This window comes from Piliocolobus tephrosceles, chromosome 14 (assembly GCF_002776525.5).
Source record: "Piliocolobus tephrosceles isolate RC106 chromosome 14, ASM277652v3, whole genome shotgun sequence".
Taxonomy (NCBI): domain Eukaryota; kingdom Metazoa; phylum Chordata; class Mammalia; order Primates; family Cercopithecidae; genus Piliocolobus; species Piliocolobus tephrosceles.
Genome location: NC_045447.1, coordinates 93750780 through 93775739, shown reverse-complemented (window position 1 = coordinate 93775739; position 24960 = coordinate 93750780).

Below are 24960 nucleotides of genomic sequence, written 5' to 3'. Positions count from 1 at the left end.
AGAGGTGAACCAAATCAGAGACAAAGCAACTCACAAAATAAAAGAAAAAGTTAACGGCAGTTGACAAAATGAATTAGCAGAGTCGCTTAAACTACGATTTAAAGAATTTGGATTCAGAAAGATCCCAGTGGCTTAAAAAATAGATCAGCAAATGCATGTGTGACACATATGTCTAGAGCATGAGCGCTTTTCCTGGGGTCCAGTATGAAAATGGCTTTGAAAGGACAGAGTCCTTGAAATTGATTGCAAACTGTATGTACGTGTTTGAGAGCAGACGAGAGATTGAAGGCTCGTGTATTTTTCAAAGTTTTCTTCAAATTTGGTGAAAAATCACTGCGTTAAATGGCAAAACTCATCCCAGATGGGGCTCAGTAAAACATTTTCTATAAAAGTACTACTAATTATGGTGCATTCAAGTTGAACCTGGTGGGCTTTTCACCCATCTGTGGAAGTTTTTAGTGGTTCCAGTGATACTGCTCTTTAAGTTCTGTTACTACCATGAGGACCAAGTATACCTCTCTCCATAAGTGTTCTCAATTCACCATGTGCTTGACATCCTGGAGCCCTGCCCCAGACAGATACAAAAATCACATAGAGTATCCCAACATTAAAGCACTTTACAAGCAGCCCTCACCTCTGGTCATTCGGCAACTTCGCCAGCACCAGGTGGAGAAAATGCCTGTGTGTGACCTCTGACTGTGTTTTCTTTACCTGTTAGTGCCTTTTCCTCCTCACTGTGCTCTCCACTTTGCCCCTGAAGTTCCTACCCACTGAATGCTACAAATGTTCCTAAGTATAGAAAATTAATAATTCTAAGGATTGGCAGGAAACTTTGTATCATCTAACCCAGAGGTATCCACACAGAACCAGGGGATTAGAGGAATGTCAAAGGGGTCAGGTTTTATTTTCCCCCCTCACTCCTGCCTCCTCTCACATACACAGCAGTATTTGTGTTCTATATAATATTTAATTGGGGAAAAATAGTTTCAATTATAAAGGATACACTCATTTGGCAGAGGAAGAGGCAGCATTCAGCCATTCTACAACTCAGGACTCTTTTGGTAGCAATGAGAGGAATGCAAGTCCAACTGCCTTGAGGGGAAAACAAAGTGGAGGGATTTACCAGCTTCTTAAGGAAAACCAGAGGGCCCCCAGGAATCACTGGCTTCAGGCAAGGCTGAATCAGGGACTCACAGAGGGTTCTTAGTACTGGATCTCTCTCCATCTTGTGGTTCAGTTTTCTCTGTATTGGCTTCATTCTTGGTCTGACCCTTCTCTGTGGTTCCAAGACAGCTGCAGCAAGCCCCAGACATTCATCCTCTCACCTTAGCAAACAGAGATCCTATAACTGTGCAATAGTTCCAGATTAAGTCCTGAAATGGAATCTCATTGTCCAGGGCTCTGTCATATGTGCATTCTTGAGGCAATCATTGTGAGCATGGAACATACTGATTGGCCAGACCTGAGGAACATGCCCACTGGAGCTGGAGCCGAAGATCAGCTCCGTCTGAACTGTGAGACGTAAATGTGAAGGATGAGTGTTTTCTCAGAGTAAAGTCAGGGTGAAGTTAGCAAAGACTAACTGAGTGGTTTGAATAAACAAGTATTCAAGAACTGGACCCTACTGCAAATGGGAAGGCTAAGTGATATGCCCAAGGTCAAATATAATTCAGGAGTGACAGAAACAAGACAAAACCCTCTATTTCTTTATTTCCAATCCAGCTGAGAATATGAGTTTGTTAGGACTGCCATAACAAAGTACTACAGACTGTGTGGCTTAAACAACAGAAATTTATTTTCCCACAGTTCTGGAGGCCATAAATCTGACATGACAGTGTTGGCAGGGCTGGTTTCTTCAGGAGCCCCTCTCCTTGGCTTGGAGACAGCCATCTTCTCCCTGTGTCTTCGCGTGGTCTTCCCTCTATGTCTCTGCCCTAATTTCTTCTTCTTAGATGGACACCAGTCACACTGGATTGGAGCCCAAACATATGGCCTCATTTTAACTTAATCACCTCTTTAAGACCCTATCTTCAAATATGGTCACATTCTGAAGAGCTAGGAGATAGACTTCAGCACATGAATTTGAGAGGAACACAATTCAACACATAATGGTGGATTTTATTATACCAAGAGGGTAGTTTATGTAAATGAGTGAACATATACACATAGAAAGAGGCCATGCACATAGATAAGGGTACAAATGCATACACTGCCCTGGCAATATGTGCACAGAGGAACATACATGTGCCATCCAGATACCTGGGTGCATACACATACCCCAAAGATAACCAAAATGGATCAACTGCCATTTTCCCTCATAAATTTCACAAATTAAAGATTACATAAACCCAACTTGCCATAAATCTAACATTTTTTTCTAAGTAAACTACTTTACAAAGTAGCAAGTTCTTATATTAAATTTTTATTAAATAAGATAAATTTTTATACCATTTATACAAATGTCAGTATCAACATTATCTTTTTCACACTCCTTATGCACAGGGCAATAAGGAATGGAAAGTACAGAGATTAATTTAGGTAACAATTACCATAATTCACAATTGCATTAGCACCTATTAAGGTTCATTGTTCTGTGGAAATTTTAATGATACATTCCTGAGTGAATAAAAGCAGAAGATGATTGGAAATTAAATTGTTTCTATGTATGCTGACAGGACTGCTGAGTGTAATTATACATTTCGGAGGCGACCTGTTTGGAGTTTACTCCATAATTTTATGTAAATGTTAAATAACTTCACGTGTTCTTCCTCCTGGGTTAAATGCTAATTTGTGCTATTTCAACAAGGGGAGTGCTTCAGGATTATGAACGGACTTACTCTGCCAATGAAGCCAAAGTAGCTCCACATTCTTCTGAAAATAGCTCCCTCTTCTTAAAATTTGTAGCAAAAACCCCAAAAGTGAGAATTTTTCCTCCTAAATTTTTTCTCCTCAAGTTCATTCACAATGCTGGTTTGCATTGACTGCTTCCATCCAAAAGAAAACAGGTAGATAGAAGACCTTGAAATACTCTTCGGTACAACAATTTTAATATATGTAGGTACAGATGGTTCAATATGTCTCCCAGTTCCTAGAGACTAAAATGAAACCAGCACATAGTAGGTGTTCTTAAGTATGCATTGACTATATATAGGAACCCCCCCACCTTTTCAAACCCTCTTTAAACAAATGAGAATTAAGCCTGCTGAAGCATAATAGATCTGCTCTGTTTCTGCAGAAATGTTCACCCTTATTACCCTCATGTATATTTCCCCAAGTCAACAAGGAACTGGAACAGGCATAAATGGAGAAGGAAGAGGACAGAAAAAAAACACACATCCATTTAAGAGAGATGAAAACCTAATTGTAATTTCTCCTAAAATTTCATTATCACATTATCACTGAAATTTCATTGTCATTATCATCAGTGCATCGTAGAAACTGCACTGATGCCTTTTCCAACATTATATGTAAACATAACTATATTGTTCAACATCGTGATAATCTAGACTATGATTTTTTTTTATTAGTTTGCACAATTTTTAGTCTCACAAACCTCTGGAGATCAATATCCTACACTTCACTATTGCTTAGTCATATCAATTATTTTTCTTTCGGATATCTGTCAATATAGATATTGTTCAACATCATGATAATCTAGACTATGATTTTTTTTTTATTCGTTTGCACAATTTTTAGTCTCACAAATCTCTGGAGATCGATATCCTACACTTCACTATTGCTTAGTCATATCAATTATTTTTCTTTCGGATATCTGTCAATACCTAAAGTGTCAGGGAGAAAATGTTGATTTTTCTATTGGTATAACAGTTTGTCAGGTCAAAGCCCCACTTTGAAAAAGGTTCCCCAAATAGAATATCATCATGAATGTCATCATCAAAATCACAATCAGCAAACATTAACTGACTTCCTCCATGAGGCAAAGGCTTTATTCCAAAAGGAGCTTAAGTCTAGTTGGTAGAAACCATAAGCCATAGTAGGTCTATAGTTGTCCAAACTGCAGGGTTGTTGCCTACATTGCATTTAAGTTCTCTACTTGCATTCTACTTTCCTTTGTGAGATCCTATTTCTCCAATATCGCCTTCTCTGTTCTTTCTATTCCAAATGTGCTTATGCCTCCTGTTCTACTAATGTAAAACATGTTTCATAGATAGTTTCCTCTATCTCAAGTTTTGCCAACTTTATCCCAGTTTCACAAACACATATACAGAGATGTCACATGTAGTGATAACATGGCCTAGAGTAAGATAAAACATAAGCCAATAGTGGATAAATTTTAAAACAAGGCACTATTTTGGTGATTCAGATAACAGATGTCAACTCAGAATATATAGTGACACATATCAGGAGGCAACTGCTGCTGAGAATTTAGAAACTACAAATAACTATTGAATCATTTCCCAAACAACTCACCATGCTAAGGGAAAAATCAAAAATAGAAGTACATTCAGTGCTTCGGTTTGTCTCCAAAGTTAGGGGTATTGATATATTTTTATTCTTAAAAACGCTCTTTTACTAATAAGAGTTAAATCTATACTTCCTCGCCACAAGAACTAAAAGTGTCCTTCTTGTCAATATCTGTCTTCTTACACAGTTACATTTTCCAAGAAAGTACTTAAATTCTTGAAAATGTAATGTCAAGTTATTTTTTAATGTATCTGTCTTTCTCACTAGAACCAAGCTGAATGGCAGCAGGAACTGTCTTTATCTTATTTATTGCTATATCTTCAGGACTAGAAGAGTTTCTGGCATAGAGTAGTTACTTGATAATTTTTTTTGAAAGAGTAACTGAATCGTGTGTGGTATTTGGTGGCAAGAGGGTTACTTAGATATCTGATCACCTGCAGCCATCTGGAATCACCAGCCTGTAGAAGGCAGAGGTTTGGGGGATCAAGTAGTGATACCATAGAACATTTTGGTAGAAATAAGGACCATAATGGGATTGGTTAGTTGCTTCTAAGTAAGATAGAGAACTTAGGGAAAGAAAACAATGAAGTTGGGGCTTTGAATTCCCAGCTCAAGGTCTGCATAAGGGAGTAGAATGCTTCAATGAATACCTTTTTTTCTCCTGTAGACATAGGGCCAAGATTTCTGAAAAACAGATTCAAAATCTGATCTTTCTGTTGGCTGAATTACAAGGCAAATTGAATTCACGTTGAAGTTGGTACGTTGACTAAGAGTGGGACTCTCTCTAACAATTAAAAGGGGACACATAGACAAATTCCAGTGAAGCTGGAGACCACGAATCTCTAAATTCTTCAGAGCCCCCTTTGCAGATGGAAACCCTTCCTCCAAGACTAAGGTTAGTATTCTTTGCCTAAAGATTGCAATAACTTCTTTCAAAGTAATTGCCTTGCAAAGGATTGCTAACCTTCCTGAAAACCCTCAGTGCCTCTTGTTTCTACATTTGTAACCAGATTCAAGTCTCACCAGGCCCCAGAGTGTGAGTTTCAAAGTGTAAACCATGAGAGGATGCAAGTTACACCAAAATATTGCAAGAGTTTATCAATTTATATAGACAGAAACCTAAGGAACACACATGGAAATAGATCCTAAGGGTCTGATCAGGAGGAAAGGAATATAATATTGGACAAGGATGAAATCAACGATATAGAAACTTTAAGCCAAGATTCTGGATTCAATGTGTCCTTTTGAGTGGCTCTAAGAGTTTGCTTGGTTAATTGACTAAAATCTGGTGACCTAGACTAAATCCAGGTGAAATGCCAGAACTCCATTGGTATGTTGCAGAAGGTCTACAGGGCCCAAGGAAACCGAAATGCTAGAGTAGATTTCTCATCTAAGAACCACTTGCCTACTCCCTAAACTACATCCAAGTAGAGTCCAAAAGACCCTTTACCAAGACAGTGAGAAATATAATTGTGAAGGGAGCCACAGCATCCTGAAAGGGATCATCAGTGGCTCTTCTCTGTACACCAGTAATGACAGTTAGAACAGTTGCAACAGAACTAAAACTCCCAGAATCCAGTTGTCTGGGTTGCAGGGTGGTTGGAGCTATAGGCAGTGAGCTGAGGCAGTCATCGGATGGCTTTACCCACGGAGATTTTTGTTGCTGGCTAATATATTATATATTCTTAGAACTGGTTTGATTAAGAAAAAAAGCTGTTGGTGTGGTGACTGGAAGTCTAACAACAATCACCACAATAGATATCTGCGGTCCCTGAACCACTTTTCAGGCTTGAATCTCTTTTACTTTTCTTCTTTCTTTCTTATTGTGTCTCTCCAAGTCCTGAGTCTACTGGGGTTATGTAGAAAAAAAGTTTTAAACACTTTTTGGGAAATAATTGCAAAGTTAGAGCTAAATTATGAGAAAAAAAGAAGAGTTCTATACATTTTCACCCAGGTTCTCAAATTTTTAAAATTTTGTCAGATTTGTTTTCTATATATACATATAATTATCAATATTTTTCCTTAAGCTTTGAGAATAAGTTGCATACAACATGGTCCTTCTCTAAGTACTTCAGAGTATATTCATTCACAAAGTAGATACTTTGGTATGTACAGAGGTTACCAACTTCAGCAAATTTAACATTACTAAAGAAATTTTATTGAATCATCTTTCTGCATGTCAATTCTGTCAGTTTACCTAGTAATGTCCTTTATAGCACTGTCGTCCCTGGAGTACTGGTCTACCATAAGACCACGTGCCATAATCAGATAGTATGTCTCTACAGTCTCCTTTAACATTTGAAATTTTTCAGCAACTTTTTGCCTTTTAGAATACTGATTTGTTTTTTAGAAATATACTTCAGGCCATTTGTAGACCCTATTTTCTCACATGGAACTTCTCTCTCTAGATCTTACCTATGTTCAAACTTTGAAGGGTATTTTTAGATCTAAGAGATCTGGGTCTTTAAAGTCAGTCTGGGCCAGAATCAGGCTGCAAATGCCAAAGCGAGAGATGTCAGAAATGAGTTGCGGGTCTTTGCCAAACAGAGCATCATCTGGCAGCAAAAGGAGAGCAGAAGAGGGGATTTTGAAGTGTAAGTCCTTTGATGGGGAGGGATTATGAACAAGCTGTCTTGCCAGAGAAAACAAACAAAAAGGGAGATACCAACTCTTGTGAGATTTCATCACATGGGAGGAAAAAGTTTTGGCTGTGGTTGATTTATTAGAATTATCATGAGACTTGAGGAAATTAATGAGGAAATGATACGATGCCTGCTTCCACCAGGGTGGGATCTTAATAATGTAGTAGTGAGCATCAAACGCTGTGAAAACGGTGGGATGCTCACTCTTTTTAAAAGGTACCATTGCTGGTATTCCATGGTGTAAATACTCCACCACTCTATCATTTCAAGATACCAACGTGACAGCACTGCTACAGGGCACTGAGAAGATGTGCACAGTGGCTTTCAGGACCCAGCACACCAATGAATGACAATGCTTTTTAAGCTAAGCTAATCGAATCTATTAATATGAGGATATAAAATATGGGAGCAGTTGGGCGCGGTGGCTCATGCCTGTAATTCCAGCACTTTGGGAGGCCAAAGCGGGCAGATGACCTGAGGTCAGGAGTTTGAGACCAGAATGGCCAACATGATGAAACCCCGTCTCTAGTGAAAATGCAAAGATTAGCCAGGCGTGGTGGTGGGCGCCTGTAATTCCAGCTACTGGGGAGGCTGAGGCAGGGATTTCAGAATCACTTAAGCCTGGGAGGTGGAGGTTGTAGTAAGCCAAGATCGCGCCACTGCACTCCAGCCTGGGCAAGAGCAAGACTACGTCTCAAATATAAATAAATAAATAAAATATGGGAGCATGTGTGTGTATGGCATATGTACGTGTGTGTGCATATGTATGTGTATGTGTGTGTATATGTACACTCACATACATACACCTCATAAAACAACCCTTCATAGGAAACAACCACTGGTGTGATTCAAAACAAAACAAAAAGACAGGGCTTTATATCACTGCAACTTCTCTCTTAAGTTATACCAAATAGAAGGCCTCCTATCTGTACTTCAAATCTAGATGGCTTTAGAATGTGCAGGTAGGCATAGGGACTCCTGGGAGCTGGCTTGCTCTGTATAAAAATGGAAAAATATTTTAGATTGTTGGGAGAGAGGGAGAGACCCTGAGCAAGGGGAGGAGGACGCTGGCAGGTTGGGACCACATGGGTACATGTGAGAGGTCTGAGAGCCCTCAAGGGCCAAGCAGTGCAAAAGGGACTTTAAAAGGAAATTATCACTCAGAGACAGTTTTAAATTTGGGGCGACGGGGTGTGCTCAGTGCTCCCTCCTCCTCTGTCGCTCTGATAAAGGCCCCTTTGCTCACTGATGCTTCTCTGTAGATGCAGATTTGGGGGCAATTGTGGAAGTAAACTGGGTGGCTGGGTTCAGCTTTCTCAGAACTCTGGGAAATAGCCCAAGGCAGCTTTGCTGTGTGTTTCCTTGCCCTCACCCCCACTCTCTTTCTGCTTGGTGATGGTCTTGAAGAAGGAAGGTGGCCAGGTTCCCAGGATGGGACCCTGGTCCTTGGTTCCCAAGGGAGCAGAGAACAACCTGTTCTCATAGAATTGTGTATGTTTGTTCTAACCTGTCTGGGGGTTACCTGAAGGACTGACACAAGGCCGTTGCCTTTGTTTTACCTAACTCAGAACTCATTCAGGGCAGAAAATCTGCAGCAATGGTGTAGTCAAGATGTGGGAGGATGCAAACTTTGCCAGCGTCCTGTCCTGGGAGTGCTCCTGGCTGTAGTCAGTACCGCCTGTTTCCTGCAGCCATCTGGGAAAGCTCCTGTTGAAAGTAGCCTTGTGCAAACTCCATCAAGATCTCTGCAGACAGAGGTGCTGCAGAACAGCTAGGGGAGCAGGACATCCTGTCGTGAGAGCTGGTGGAGGACGCTACTCCCTCTGTGTCTCCCTGGGATGTCATAGCTTCCCTGTTAGAGTCCTTGCTAACCTTGGCCTTTTCATCTCTTGCTGTCCACCCTCCCACATGACCCAGCCACCCCATCACCGTCCTTTCCTTCCCTTTATCATAGAGTTTCTTTGTGCCCTGGCCTTCAATCTGTTAATGGTCTAGTTCTCACGCCTAGGTAATAATGTTTTCTTTTTAACTCCAAGGCACAGTCAGACACTGGATTCTATTGCCCGTCCAAACCTCTTTTGGTCTCTGACCCAAGCTCCCCATGTGACCCACTCTCTGTCAGAATACCAATCTTTCACCTACTTTAACTCACCCCAGGAGTCACACTGATTCACTGGACTGGGATCTGCACCTACCACGCTCTCTGCTCCTCCTTGGGCAAACTCTGCTTTAACTCTGACTCATGGGACTCAGTCGCAATCTTTGTTTTTTGTTTTATTTTGTATTTTTGTTTGTTTGTTTGTTTGTTTTGAGAAGGAGTCCTGCTCCGTCGCCAGGAGGGAGTTCAGTGGCGTGATCTCAGCTCACTGCACTGCAACGTCTGCCTCCTGGGTTCAAACAATTCTCCTGTCTCAGCCTCCCGAGTAGCTGGTACTATAGGCGTGCACCACCACACCCAGCTAATTTGTTTTTGTATTTTCAGTAGATAGGGGGTTTCACCATGTTGACCAGGATGGTCTCGATCTCATGATCCACCCACTGTGCCCTGTCCTGAGTGCTGCTCTCTAGTGAGCCCTGGCTGGGTGTCCCTTCCTCCCTGAAGTCTCAGGCAGAAAGCACCCAGCCTACCCCTTGCCCTGACACAAATGTGTTCCATCCCCTTCTCCCTCTCCATTCTCTTGCAGGAGCTCATTTCTAGCCACCTGCCAGAAGCCTGTCTCTGGGAGGCCCCGCAAGCAGGCATGTGGAAGCTGCTAGACTCCCCCTCTGTGTTGTCCAGGAGCACCTGGAGAGAAGTTACCCAGAAAGGGGATGTCTGGATTTGGGAGGACACAAAAAGCGGGGATCATTTCCAAAACTCCTGAGGTCAGGCTGCCAGGTGAAGACTGGAAACACCTGAGAGTCAGTTGTTGGCAAGCAGGACACCGCAAGTGTCCAAACTTTCAGGAGCAACGGACAATGAGAGCAGCAGCACAGGCCACAGTGGCCTCTGCATCCCACCGCCATGGGGCACCCTGTGCGGCAGGTGTGGCGCCAGCTCTTCAGGGTGTCCTCTGCCTGCACAGGGAGACTCAGGGCTGATTCTCCCCATCTCTGGTAGCTCTTCCCCACTACGGTCCCCTCTGTCTTAGGCGGGACAGCTCATGCACCCTCAGTCCTAAAGCAGGCTAAGTGGTCCCCACCCACTCCTTCCTCTCCCCAGAGCCTTCCCCACCCCACAGCTGGGCCACAGCTCTGGGCTGAAGCCCTGCCAGTTACCACCCCACATCCGGCCCTGGTACAGCCTCAGGCCCCACTTCCACCCCGATCCTACCCTGTGCATTACAGATTAGAGCCTGCACCAGTTTTCAATGCAGAGTGCCTCCACATATTTTATGTTTATTACTAGGTATTCAATGTTTTTGGTAATGTTTTTAAATTTTATTTTCTACTTATTTATTGCTAACATATAGAAATAAAACAATTTTATTCATTCAACTTGTGTTCTATAATATTTCTACATCCAAGTATTAGTTCTAATAATTTTCTTTTAGATTCCATAAGAATTTCTAGCTACAAAATTATGTCATCTGCAGATAGCTTTCCTTTTCCTTTCAAATATTCATCCCTCTCATTTTAGTTTTTGCACTTGGTAGGCCTTCTGATACAATGTTGAATAGAAATGGTGAGAAAAAAACATCCTTTTCTCAGCATTCAATCTTTCATCATTATGAAATCTTTCATCATATTTACCATAGGACTTCTAGGGGTGCCATTTATCAGGTTGACTAAGGTTCCTTCTATTCCTAGTTTGCTGACAATTTTTATGAGCAATGAGTTGTATGTTTTGTCAAATGATTTTTCTACGTATAGTGATTATATAATTCTCATTTTTTAACCTGTTAGTGTGGTGAATTACATTAATTGATTTTCATATGTTAAATCAACCTTGTAATTCTTGGACTAAAACCAATTCGTTCATAAAGTATTGTACTTTTATTATACTATTGTAAGATTTGCTTTGTTAATTTTATGCAATATTATGTTAAAGATTGTTCTTTAATTCCAATAAGATATTAAAGTCTTATTCTATGAAAAGTGTCTTCAGTTGAGAATTACCACTGTAAAAGAGAAATTTTGTATTTATTGATAGAAAAAGTACCCAAAATAGGTACGAGGCAGAAATCAGGCAATTATTGTCCTTCTGATATTATGATTGTTATTCACCTAATGGCTACCAGACATATTTCACAACACTTTGAGTTAAATGTGCTCACTTTGAGAACTTACTGAGCAACAGCATAGTCATAAATATAAGCACAAATTAGATCCGTGAGGTTGAGAAAGGAGTATCCTGTTATAAGGGGATTATTCAGAGAATTAAAAGACAAATCTATTAAATTTGTAAATCTTCATTTAAATAAAAATGTAATATTTTTTAGATTTCTCACATAGAACTCTTGGATCTTTGAGAAGATGTTTGTGGTTGAATCCCCAAGGATCTATAGAACCCAGTTTGAGAAAAGACAACTTAGAGGCATGTAGGGCTTCAAGGAAAGTGCTTAACAAATAAATATTTAGGTGAAGAAAAAATAGTATAGTATATATGAATGTTTGGTTGGCTAATTAACTTATTAAACTATTATTATGGCAAAAGACCATTGAAATTTTATTAAATAGCCTTTCTTACTTGAAACATAAATTCCAATCAAAGGAATTTGTGACTATTTATTCCTGCACTGTCCTTAATAGGACACAGTATTATTGATAGGAAATGGTGTTATTCTCTTTAAGATGATAAGAAAAGTCAGGGTCAACATTTAAAAAGAGAGGACAGAAGGTGAGAAGACAGAAAAGAAGAAGAGAGAACAGGGAGAGGAGGGGAAAGGGAGGAGAGGAAGGGAAGAGGAGGTGATAAGAGGGGACAGAGGGGAGAAGTTGGGGTGAAGAAGGAGAGAGAAGGGAAGAGGGGAGAAGGGAAGGAAAGGATAGGGCAGGGGAGGGATTGGGAGGAAAGAGGAGAAGAGAGGGGAGAAGAGGAGAGGAGAAGAGGAGAGGAGAGGAGAGGAAAGGAGAGGAGAGGAGAAGCTAGACAGGAAACTACAGTTTGTATGGAAAACAAAAGGATGGAGAGGATATTCTAGATTTTGAGGCCTGTGGAAAGAGAGATGAGGGAAACCAAAGCCTTCAAGGCAGAAAGGCAGACAAAGATATAAAGAATACTATTCATATTTTCAGGCAACTAGTCTTTGATGCAATATTTCATGCCTTGCTCACATTTCAGTTGGTAAAAAACGTATATATATTTACCCTCAACACTAGTGAAGAATATTTTTTTTCTTAATAACTTGCTCTAATGCAATTGCCCCAACATCTTAACATTATTCTGTATTCATCTGACTGTACTACTTGATAAGAATACACAACCAGAAGTACGCATTACAAAGTACTGCAAATTGACATATTTCATAGACTATATGTAAATTGAAATTCCCTAAGATCACCTGCTTGTTTTCCCAAGAAGTCATTTCAGTGGCAATCCCCAAAGTCTAGGAAATTACTCAGTCCCAAAGAATTCAGCCCCTACTTCTGTGTCTCTTGAATAGTCCCTGAATTTGGGATCTTGAGGATCAGGGAGTGTCACACACATAACCAGAATTTCTGCAGGTGTCTTTAACTTGCTGATTTGTAGCTCTTCATGTAAGCTGGACATATTGCAAATATCTACTTCAGTTGTGACTTGCTTTCATTTTCTCTTTGGTGTGTTTACATGAAAAGAGAAATTCTTAACTTCTGCAAATTAGAACTTACCAATTCTGTTTGTATGTTTTACGTTTGTTTAAGAAAGCCCAACTCCGCACTCATAATAGTGTATAATTTTCCCTACAAATCCAACACTCTCATTTCTCAGATGTCCAGGTTACATTGGTCTGTTCCTATCAGCGATGTATTCTGCTCCATTGGTCAATGTCTCCATCTCTTACAGTACAACAAAACCTTGAGTATTATAGCTTTATAACAATTCTTATTATCCAGTAAGGCAATCCCTCCCCCACTTTATTTTTGTTTAAGGATAATTTTGACCATTCTTGGTATTGATGTCTGCTATGCAAATTTTGGAATCATCTCATCAAGTTCCTCAAAAATATTCTACGGAGATTTTGAGTGGAAGTTCTTGAATCCCCTATGGATTGCTTAGAGCAAATTATCGTCTTTAACACCCTGAGTCTAATGAATATGAAACGTCTCACAATTTATTTAGATCTTCTATAATATCTTTCAAGACATATTTTTAATTTTTTCTATAGAGGTTATGTAACTTTGATTCCAATATACCCATTTTTAAAAAATCAGTATTTCTAATTTCTTTTGGTTAATTGGCTTAGAATAATTTGTCCATTCTTTTATATAAAACTTTCTGTGCCTTAAGTGTTACACTTGTCCAATACAAACAGCATTTGTCAAGATTTTCTTTTTTTTTAATCTGACCATTTGTTTTCTAACCAGCTAGTTTAGTATGTCTAAATTAATGTGGTTAATACTATATTTAGACTTGTCTACTCTTTTATCTTTGCAATGTGTCCCTTTGCTTCAAGAAATTTTTTTTCTTGCTTTCTTGCCTTTTTTAACTTTAAGAAAAACTTTATCTTACTTTATTGATTCATAATAGATTTAATTTGGGATTACATGTGATAATTTAATACATTCATATAATTTGTAAAGATAAAATTAGTGTACTTGAGATGTTTATCACCCTAAATATTTCTCTTGTCTTTATGGCTAGAAACATTAGAATTATTCTTTTCCAGCTATTTTAAAATTTAAATAGATTATTATAAATCATGGTCACCCTACTGGTCTGTCAAACACTAGGTCTTGCCTCTCTTTTTCATTCAACTGTTGTTTTGTTTGTTATTTCATTCCTACATACCCACAGGCTGAAAAGTTTTATATGCTATTTTAATTTTAGTTACTGATCTTAACTTGCTACCATGTATGCTTTTAAAAAGTATCTTAACCTCCCCTCAAAAACAGTATGAGAAATGTAATCCCTTGAACTCCTCCCTCCTGGTGTGCATGTCATTATTTTTATCATATTTTTGTCATTTTCAACACTACTAATTAGACAACACTATAATTACTTCATATGATATGGCTTAATTTTATTTAGCTACATGTTTATCTGTTTCTATGCCTTCTTGATCTTACATGTGAGAATTTCCTTCCGATGTTATTTTTTTCTTAAGTATAACTTTTAGAAGGTGCTTTACATAAAAACTTCTAGTTTTTGGGTGCCTAAAATGAAATCTTAATTTTACATTTATTCTAAAATGTATTTTTCCTGAGTGCCCAGTTTGGTGCTGACAGTTACGTTTTGTCTTCTAATTTCCATTGTTGCTATTAAGATGTTAATTGTCAGGTAGCTTTTGTAATTTGCTGGATTATCTATATTTTCTCTCTGGCTGCTTTTAACCTCTTCTCTTTGTCTTCGATAGTCTACAGTTTCTCTACAGTGGATCTGGGTCTAGATTTCTTTTTACTTATATCTGTGAATTCATGTCTTTAATCATTTCTGGAAAAAATACTCCTCAAATATTTCCTCTCCTCCTTTCTCTCTTTATATAACTCTGATTAGATGTATGGTGGAACTTATGGCTCTGTCCTCCATTCCCATTGGCCTCTTTTCATGTTATACATTTTCTTATCCCTTTGTATTATGTTGTCTGATTTCTTCTGATCTAGCTTCCAATTCACTAATTTTATTTTCAGTGTGCTAATCTTGCTAATCTGTTGTTTACAGAAGTCCTTGAGGATGTTTTTTTTACTCTGACAATACATTTTCATTTCAAAACATAGTACATGATTCCTTTTAATATCTGCATTGTGTTCTTACTGCTTATTTAAATTTATGTTTACTTCTTTTATTTATTAACATCTAATAAGAGTCATTTTAATACTCCATACTGAAATATTTAATATCAGAAGTACCTGCTTTTTCTCCACATTTTTACCCTTGGTGGCTTATTTTGGTGTATATTTGATGACCTTTGGCTGTGAGTTTATATGCGCTTGGTTGACATTATTCTGTGGTTTCGCCTTTGTATCTGGTGGGAACCAGAGGGACTTCCTCTCTTGAACTACTTCCCTATTCAGGGTTTCTGGTTTTATACACACAACTATGGGTCAGATTTACTTCTTTACCATTAGCCTGTGGCTTAATTCACATGATATGATACTAATGTTGGTTTTGCCCTTGGGAAAATCCAATTTTTATTTGCTTGCCCTTCGCTGCTCTACTTTCAGCACACAGATTTTTGCCTTTCTTTATTATCGATGTTTAGAGGTTTCTCTGATGTCCTGGAAGACCAGCACTAAATCCAAAAGTATATTTAATGCAGAATCCAGCTGACTTCTAGCAGAAAGACCCATGAGGGTACTTGTTTCACACTTGTTTTGAAGCCTGGAAACCCTCTACCTCTTCAGCCCACGGGTATCATTACCAATGTGCTGCTTGGGCCACACCTATAAAGGATTCAACTCCAAGCTCCGGGAGCACCTTATTTTACTGTTCTGACTCCCAAAGTTCCACAACATGTCTTTAGCTCTCTTTAATTTTCTGTTCTTATGACACATCCATGATTAAAGCTGCTATTGAAAGAGTCGAGTCTGTACCATCCAGCACCCTCTGTAAAGAAAACGGATTCCCACTGAATGGCTTGGGCTTCTGGTGCCACAATTATTTAATTTCTACCTACAAAACTCTCTTTTTAGCAGTGTTTAGGCAGTCTAGTAGAAAATAATGCAGACTAAATTCAGTCACAGCCTAACTCTCTACCCAAAATCATTATCCCTTTTGAAAAGTACGTCTTATTTCTGAGTCAGCCCTGGTAGACTCAATCCCTTCTGCACTTTCAGAGATTTTCTGCCAGTCACTCTCTGAAATCTGACTTCCATCATGACTTTTCTAATCCACTAGTTTGTATAAATCCCGATTATGATGATGTCCAAGGTCTTTTTCTTGAGTATATTTACTCCTGATAAAATCAGTGAGTGTGGCTTTTTCATTGACAGTTAATGATATTACTTACCAGTCCAATCACACGAAGGATCTTAAGGAGGGTAATAACTATTCCGTAAATAGGTGAATCTAAGCTTGGTTATTATATTCACTCCCAAAAGTGGCACTGAATCTGAGCAATACATTGCCATATTATTTGAGTACTTTTAAGCTAAGTTGATTATTGGGAAATGTATCAACCTAAGAGTAGTAATGAGATTTAATAGCATATTTCTTTTTCTCTTTTAAGACATTTTTAGATATCATAGTTAACTAAGGTTTAGACTAAAATATCAAATTCTTCAGAATCAGAGAAATTGTGTATAGATAAATTGTCTACAATGAACAATTAATCTTTGAAACTGTATTTAGCAATTTTTTTGATATTTGTTTTGTTTTGTTGTTTAAGACCCTGTATCACTGTGTTACTCAGGCTGGAGGGCAATAGCATGATCATGGTTCACTGCAGCCTTGAACTCCTAGTCTTAAGAGATCCTCCCACCTCAGATTCCCAAGTAGCTGGGACTACAGGCATGCACCACCATGCATGGCTAGTTTTAATATAAACGTTTTTGTAGAGACAAGGTCTCATCATATTTTCTACACTGAGCATCTTCCTTTTATAGTCACAAAAGTTTTAGGAGTATTTCTCTTAGGCCTTTAGGTACAATTGTGTTCTTTGAACCCAATATGAGGAATTGGCATGATTTACATGAAGTGAACTAGCCAGTGAGACTAGTGTACACATTGCCTGCCCAGATGTATTTGTGAAACACTCTAGGTCTAGATTTAAAAGTGTCATGCATCGTGGATACTCATCTATCTGTTCATTCTTTGTGTAATTTCCTTTTGACATATTTCAGCTGAATGTCTTCCCTCCTTAAAGATATGTTAAAAAGCTTATAGAGCTCAGACTATTTTGACATGGTACACTTTACTTGTCCTTAGCTAGATTATATAACTAAAGTAGGAAATGTATATGCAAAAGAGCAAAACAGGTAAACAGTGAAAACAATTTTCCCTCTCATCTTACTGCTTAAAAGTTTTTATGTATAGTTTCTGGAGTTTTCTATGTAAATTATTGTGTCCTATGTTTCCTTCTTCTACAACTTTTGTTTTTTCTCTTAACAATATAGCTTAGAGGAAATTCTGTGTCAGCATGTCAGAACTTAGGGAGGTACCTCATTTTAAAAATGGCTGTAAGGTGAGCCATTATATGAATGCACTGTAATTATTTTAATCAGTTTCCTATTAATGAGTCTTTTAAAATGTTTCCAGACCATTACTAATAATAACAATGGACACATATCTTTGCTTCTGTGTTAGACACATCCATAGGAGAGAGTCCTTGAGATAGAATTGTCAGGTCAAATAGTAAATACTTGGAAAAATGTGAAAGATACTTCTAAATTGTGCTTCAAAGTGGCTATCCCAATGTGCATTCCTGTTAAAATTGCCTGAAAATTTTTTCATTTCTCCACATCTTCAGCAATGATTTTTTTGTATGAATATAAAACTTAAAATGATATTTCAGTTATTTTAGTTTTAATATAAAATATGAATGCTACTGAGCATGTATGTATTCATATGGTCTAAGCTATATTTTCTTTTTTGTCAAACTATTCATGTCCTTTTCCTATTCTCTATGGATTTATTTGCTCTTAATGATTTATAATAGTACTTTAAATGATAGTTTAATTCTAAACACAATCGTATGTACTGCCAATATTTTTTCTTTTCTTTTTTCTTGACATTAGGATAGTTGGCCCTAAAAAATGTTAAGGTATTGAGATTTGTCAGCTTTCCCCTTGGGTCAGTGTTTAATTTTATCAAAAAACACAATAATATTTTTGGAGAAATAAATGACTAGATTATTCCATACAATTATAGACATGGAACAAAGTTTCAGTTGCCTTTCATTTAAGAAGAAATACATTTTAGAAGAAAACACAAATAACTTGGAAACATGCTTGAAGAGATGCTAAATTTCACCCACAATTAAATAATAAAATTTAAAATTTTTCATTAAAAAAATTAGATCATCATGATTTTCATCAATAGCATGTAAGAAAACCTTAGTTATTATTTTTGAGAGTATTAATATAAGATTTTACAATAAGAATTTTGTTTCTACTGGTTTTCTTCTAGATTGAAAAGTAGCAGTTGCCCTGGAACATGGCAGAGGTTAGGTAACACAGATGGCCCCTCATCTAAGAAGCCCTACAGGTTCCAGTTTACTTGGCTGTGGGGACCTAGTGAATTCAATAGGGCCTGGAATATACTATGTCACGAGGCAGCCTCTCTTACGGTGCATTTTAAAGTTTAACTTGCCCTCTGTATCTTAACCTGTCTTACAGCTTCCTGCACACTTCTGACAACTTGATTGAACACCCTTGGAGAAGTCCATGGCGTCGCCTATGACAGAGTCCGTGTAGGCAAAACCCCAGCCTATGCTGGAATTTAGCTTTTAAAAAGCAACCTAAACAGAACACAAGATTGTAAACTATAGATTCTAACACCAAAAGACAGTGTGACTTGAGCCAATGAAATGCCAAAATCCAGTTCTAGCTGACAACGTCAGTGGTGGGGGACAGACTTCCGATGCCATTTGAGGACAAAGCATGTGGATTCGTGACTATAACAGCAGATACCCCACTACCAATGACCAAATCCCATGCACATTCCTGTTCTCCAGTCACCTTTTCTCCATAAATGTTTGTATAAAATTAAAACCTTCCCACATATTAACAAGTAAACCTTTATTCTCTGATTTAATTCTCTAAACTCGTACTGCCTTCATATTCAGTGTCACTGACTTGCACCCAACAGTTCTCAGCTTATGTTGTAGGTGCTAGCTCATCTTAAACTGATCCTGTTCTCCAGTTTCCAGAGTGAGTACAGCCCTGTCACCTCTGGAGTTCAGCCTAGTGAAAGTGCTTTCAGACTTCTGACGTCCAGAACTGTAAGAGTATACATGTATTTTGTTTCATGTCACCAAGTTTGTGCTAATTTGTCATAGTGGCCATAGGAGACTAATGCATACCTATCAGGAACTGTTACTCCAGTGAAAACATGTGACTGTAGACACAGTGGACAGCCTGACACACAGCTGTTAACCCTGTTCTGGGCAACTGAAGCTTTGGTTTTAAGGGATTTCTGAAACCAGTACAATGACTGTCACTTTTCCCCGTGTTCATCCGGGGAATAAATGCCTAGACACCCGGCAGCAAGAGGTCTTTCCTTCCCCAGAGACCCTCTCTTCTCCTATTACTTAAAGGGAAAATGTTACTGCTTATCACTGAAGTCACATATTCTTTTCCTTTCTGAACTTTAAGGCAAACAGAGTTCTGTCTCAGGGGACTTAGGTGCCACCCCAAGTTAATATTCCAGCCATATCTCAGGCCCTCTCCTAGGACTCATCCCTGAGAACTTCTGAACTTAAATTCTCCCCAGGTTCCAGCATCACTCACTTTCTCATTTCCCTCTTCTGCCTTTAGTTCAGATTCTTGTCAATTTAGATCTTTCCCTACACATGGTTTATAATGAGGTGGTACAGCCAAGTGACAAAAGTTCAGATGGTCTGATTATAAATCTGGGTTTTTGCAGTCTACCAACTGTGTGACATTGAACAAGGTATTTAACCTCTCCGGGTCTCAGCGTCCTTAAAAAATAAAAAAGTAGGATTATAAATGACACCTATCAATATAGTTATTATGAAGATTAAATGAATCAGAATTTGCTAGTGACTTACAATAGTGCTTGGCATAGAGTAAGCACTATTTGTTAATAATAAATGCAAATCCCAAGCTTATCACTTACTCCACTTTCTGTCATAAGTTTTGATGTCCATCAAGGTTAGGCTCTCAAATATCTCAACATTTTCAAGGCTTGCATTTTCTGTGCGTATATGAGATATATATTTGGTGAAATCATCAAACTTCAAGGGAAATCAAAAGAAATACTTTTTAGTGATTGTCCCTGTGGCTAACTTGGGCATTTCACTAGTCAGTGCTTCTAGCCTAGGCTAGTCCAATGCCAAATTAGAAATTGACCTAGTATGTGTTTTGAACCCTTATCTTCAATGCACTCTCCCCACAAAGCCCTATCCTTATACTCATAAATGTTCATTTTTCCCTCCATCCTGTGAGACCTACTTCCAGGAAAGCCTCTGACATTAGTCATTAACAAAAAAAGAAGAGCTTAAAGAAAAGATGCTATTTACCTAAGAAGAACCATTTTTTAGCATAGGTTCTGTTTGGTTTTGTTTTTCTTGTCCCTCCCACACCCTCTTCCCTGCCTTCAATAAATCCAGGATCTAGATCATGACTCTAACACTTAGGTGCTATTTGATGCTAGGATCCTCAGTTTCCCTATCCAGAAGGCACTCCTGAAGATGACACTCCTGTCCTGGGACTTCTGGGAGAGTCATTCCCAGCTCTATCTCAGGAAAAGAATGCGCTGTTGTTCAGGAGGCCCTCACTGCATCACAGTGCCCTGGGGTCACAGCAGTGACTGCTTCAGGGAGGATCTGGGAACACTCCTTACAGCCAGGGGCAGTTTCTAGATCTCTAAAATGAAAATATTTAGAGCCAGAAAGGCATGCATCCACATCTCTGAAATTCTCAAATTTCCCACATGCCACTTTCTAGTTCCTGAGAAGCAGATGCAGAAAAGATACTCTGCTTATTAATAACTGGGGTTTTATCCTCACTTCCTATAGAAAATTATTTATCTGATGAGATGAATGGGCCCTTGGTGAGCCTTTGCCTAAGGCCTGAAGCAGCGTTTGGAGGAATATGAAATGTGGACTGTCTGCATCATACTTACCCGGAGTGCTGGTTGAAGTCCAGATTCTTGGCTCTACCACAGATCTAGGAAGTTAGGATGATGAGGGGAGAATTAGACATTTTTTATAATGAGTGATTAGTGAGCACTTCTGGCCTAATCTAAAAGCAACGTGAGTGGCCCCTTTGGCCCTCTTTCTTCTGAGACTATGTCCTTACTTTGGCCTTAAAGCTTCCAAATGGAGTTGGGGAGGCACAAGGTTTCTGGAAAAGGGAGTGATCCAGTCACATAAACAATATTGAGTCTGAAAATATGAAATACTCTTCTCGTGGCAAAGAATGCAAGCATTTAAAAGAGAAAGACAAGTCAAATTGTAGGAAAAGCAATGAAATCTATATGGAAAAATAATAGTTGAAGTAAAATGCAAACTGGAATACAGCAACAATTGATGGAAAAGACTTAAGTTGGGGCCTTCTACCTACAAAGAAGAAAATATAATCCTATCCCACTATTTTCCCCGGGACTGAGCAACACTTAAATTGACAGAGGTGAGTTGTGCAAGGGAAAAGGAAAGGCAGAGGAGTCATGAGAATACAGTTTCGAGCATAAAGTCCTAAGATTAGAGTAAACATTGATAAAACAAGAACTTAATAATAATAGAAAATACTCGAGATTGTGTATTGGACGCTAAAGTCTACAAGTGCATTACTCCACTTAAGCATCATGAGCAGCCCATATGGTGGATATGGTGGATATCAGCCTTTCCCCTGATTTACAGATAAGGAAACAGACATAGGAAGGCTCTGTAAATTACTCGGGGTTGCAGAGCTAGTAAGCTAAAGAGCAAGGATTCCAAACCAAGGGGTCTATTTCCAGAGCCAATGCTTTTAGTCACTATGCTACCATTTTCCCTCATCCAAAAATCTTACAAAACTACATGAAGTTATAAAACAAAAGCAGCAAAATTAATAAAATGAATATGACACATGGGAAAGAAGAGATGGGGAATATGAGTGGAAGTGGGAGTTTATCGTTCTGCCTCATGTTAGAGTGGTAGAACTATTTTCTAAAATGGATATGTCAATATACAGTAGAATAAGCATAAAGTTTAGAAATACAGGGGTAACAACAAAGTGGCTAAAGACTATCTTTGGAGAGGGGAACTGGAGTAGGAAGGGTTGAATTTCAGTATTATTCAAATTTATATTATACTTATTTTAATAAAAACAGAAGAATCTATTTGTTTAGAAATAGTTACAGCTGTGTAAGTGTATCAAAACATAAAAATCAAATTCATTTTTATATCTCTCACATATTTTTTAAAGTTTGTCTTGTCAGAATAATGATTGAAGGTCTTCTCTAAAATGTCAAAAAATATGAGTTTTTAAAATTTGTCGTCCCTGGTAATATTATTGCCAGGCATGGTAGAGACAGGGGGCAGGACTATTAAAAGCAGACAGATTTTGTCCCTCCTTCTATGAGGCAGTTCTGACCACAAAGGGCAAGTGATTCTCTGCACCCATTGTGCAGGAACTTTGACCCTCCAGAACTGTACTAAGCAACTGAGAATAAAGGAATCAGGCAGCAGGGTGCCTAGAGGAGTCCATTAGTCTCTTTGTGATGGTTTTGTTGTTACAGGGCTAATCTCATACATATTGCACTAGGCGCAATGCTGTGCATTTTCAATCCTATTTATCATATTTTTACAGGTGCTTACTTCATAAAAGTAAGCATTTTTATGCTCCCTTTAAAATAGGGTTCTTCCATTTGCATTGCCTAGTAAAGGCAATCAGAGGACTACTGCCTAAGGAACTCACTCACGGAGCACACATATATAAGTATCTGCTCTCCATCTTCATTATGTATCTGTCTATTTACCTATCAAGCTACCTAGCTACCTTCCTACCTACCTACCTATCTGTATTAGTCAGCTTGGACTGTGTATTAGAGTTCTCTAGAGGGACAGAACTAATAGGATATATAGCTATAGATACAGATATATAGATATGAGTTTATTAAGGAGTATTAACTCACACAATCACAAGGTCCCACAATAGGCCATCTGTAAGCTGAGAAGCAAGTAAGCCAGTCCGAGTCCCAAAGCTGAAGAACTTGGAGTCTGATGTTTGAGGGCAGAAAGCATCCAGCATAGGAGAAAGCTGTAGGCTGGGAGGCTAAGTCAGTCTAGTCTTTCCACATTTTTCTGTCTGCTTTACATTCTGGCAGCACTGACAGCTGATTAAATGGTGCCCACTCAGATTAAGGGTGGGTCTGCCTTCCCCAGCCCACTGACTCAAATGTTAATCTCCTTTGGCAACACTCTCACAGACACATCCAGGATCTTTGCATCCTTCAATCCAATCAAGTTGACACTCAGTATTAACCATCACAGGCTCCTATAACAAAGTGACAGAGACTGGTAGCTGCAACAATAGACATTTATTTTCTACAGTTCTGGAAATTGGGAAGTCCAAGATGAAAGCAGATACTGTTTCTTGTGATGACCCTTTTCCTGGCTTAAAGACGGACACCTTCTTGCTATGTCCTCACGTGGCAGTGAGAAGAAGCTCAGGTGTTCCTTGCTCTTCTTATATAGGCACGAATCCCTTCACGGGAGTTCCATCCTCATGACTGCATTTAAAACTAGACCCCTCCCAGAGGCTAGTAACAGCACACTGAGGGTTAGGGTTCCAAAATATGAATTTTTGGGGGAATTCAAAATTTCAGTCTGTACCTCTTCATCTCTCTATCCATTCATCCATCCATTTATCCACAGAACAATAACAGCAATGGCTTCTAAGTCACTTCCTTATATTATTTCATTTTATCCTTTTAGAAATTTTCTCAGATAAACAGTCCATAGCATAAGAACTGACTTCATTGAGACTCTTGAAGGTTGACTCTACTGTTTGTACAACTAATAAATGGTGGCGCAAGGAATTTACCCCACATCTTCTCTATCCTCCTCCCCTCCCTCTCTCCCTCCCTCCCATGTACTGACTCCATTCCAGCCACATTACCTCACTAGCTGCTCCCTGAAGACCCCAGGTGTCCTTCCCCTGAGCCTCTGCAGTGACTATTCTTATTATCTGGGATGCTCTTTGCTCAGATACCTGGCTCAGTTGCCTCTGAGGTTCACATTTCACTTTCCCAGTGAGGCTTGTCTTGTCCACAGTTTAAATGGAAACCCCTGCTTCTCTCTATCCACAATCTCAATCCTCCATGTACTTCTTTATTCTCCATAGTATTTGTTACTGGCTAACCTACCAGATAATTTCCATGTTTGTTGCTTCTTTTCTCCACTTCAACTAGAATGCAGGGTCCACAAAGTCAGGAATTTTTCCTTTCTTGCAATTGACACTACTACCTACAATAGTCCACAGCACATCCCAGATGCTCGACAGATACGTTAAATTGATCGAGTGAATGAACTGCTTTCCAAATCGAATCTGGATTTTCCATCATCATCTCACACTATGAAAAGTAGAACTTAACATTTTTGCCAAAATCACTCATGTTCGTTTACTCAAGCCAGATGATGAGGATAGGCCTGGGCTTGTTGCTGTCACCCATTTCACTTCCCTCTTCTCTGACCTCCTCATCATCCCTGCTGTCAGCTCCTTTACACCAGGAGCTCATTGCTTCATCTTTGCTTGCCCACTGAAGTATCATTAAGCTTCCTTGCCTCTGCCCTGGCATCATTTACTTCTTCTTTCTTACACAGTCACAGGGAGGTTTCTAAAAGCTACATATAATCTTGTCATATCTTGCTTACAATCCCTTCATGACTTTTCATACTTTCAGAAAAATGAACAGATGCCCTGTTGTGGTGTTTAAGTTTGTTTTCTTTCCACCCTTGTTGAACCCTGCAGGTGCACCTCCCACCTTTGGTTTCATCTTCAGACACACCTGACTACCCGTCTAGTGTCCCACTGACTGGTCATCTCCATTCTTTCTCTAGCTTTTTAATCCTATGGCTTTGACCCTGAAGTAGCACTTCTCCACTTAACTGTCCCCTTCTCTTCCTTGAAGGTGCAGTTCATCCTTCATTACCCCAGAAGTAGTTGATGT